Genomic DNA, 850 nt, shown 5'->3' with positions numbered 1-850 from the left:
TAACACATTGTAAAGCAACTATACTTCAATAAAAATTAATTTTAAAAAATAAAATAATTTTAAAAAGATTCTTTCCCATATAGGCGATTAGAGTATTGAGTAGCTATACAGGCAGTAGGTTCTTATTAGTTATCTATTTAATATAGAGCAGTGTGTATATGTCAATCCCAATCTTGCAGTTTGTCCACAGCCTCTACCCCCGGCCCCCTGGTAACCATGTTTGCTTCCTACATCTGTGACTCTACTTTTGTTTGGTAAAAATATGGAAAGCTTCACGGATTTGCATATCATCCTTGTGTAGGGTCCATGCTAATCTTCTCTGTATGATTCCAATGGTAATGTATGTACTGCTGAAGTGATCAATCTTTTTCATTTAGAAAAGTCCCTTTAACATTTCTCTTGAAGATGGTTTGATGGTTTTACAGGCTCTTGCTTGTCTGTAAAAGTTTTGATCACTTCATCGAATCTGAACCAAAGCCTTGCAGATAAAGTATTCTTGGTTGTGGTTTTTTCCCCTTTTATCACATTAAATATATTATGCCATTCCCTTCTGGCCTGCAGATTTTCTGCTGAAAAGTCAGCTGACAGACTTATGGGAGTTTCCTTGTATGTCACTTTTTGCTTATTCCTTCCTACTTTAATATTCTCATCTCTGTGTGTGTTCAGTTGCTAAGTCGTGTCCTGGTCTTTGCAACACCATGGACTGCAGCACGCCAGGCTTCTCAGTCCTTCACCATCTCCTAGAGTTTGCTCAAACTCATGTCCATTGAGCTGGAAATGCCATCCAACCATCTCATCCTCTGTCATCCTCTTCTCCTCCTGCCCTCAATCTTTCCCAGCATCAAGGTCT

At 38.8% G+C, this 850-nt stretch overlaps 1 non-coding gene across 1 annotated transcript; it reads right to left on the bottom strand.

Moving 5' to 3' along the window:
- Window positions 1–256: 256 nt before the first annotated feature.
- Window positions 257–359, bottom strand: LOC133065677 (U6 spliceosomal RNA). Its single transcript, XR_009694947.1, has one exon. It is a non-coding gene; the product is annotated as a U6 spliceosomal RNA (small nuclear RNA).
- Between the last annotated feature and the right edge of the window lie 491 nt (window positions 360–850).

Source organism: Dama dama, chromosome 11 (assembly GCF_033118175.1).
Source record: "Dama dama isolate Ldn47 chromosome 11, ASM3311817v1, whole genome shotgun sequence".
Classification (NCBI taxonomy): Eukaryota; Metazoa; Chordata; class Mammalia; order Artiodactyla; family Cervidae; genus Dama; species Dama dama.
Note: the sequence above shows the minus strand (reverse complement) of the source record. Positions and strands in the feature narration are given on the sequence as shown.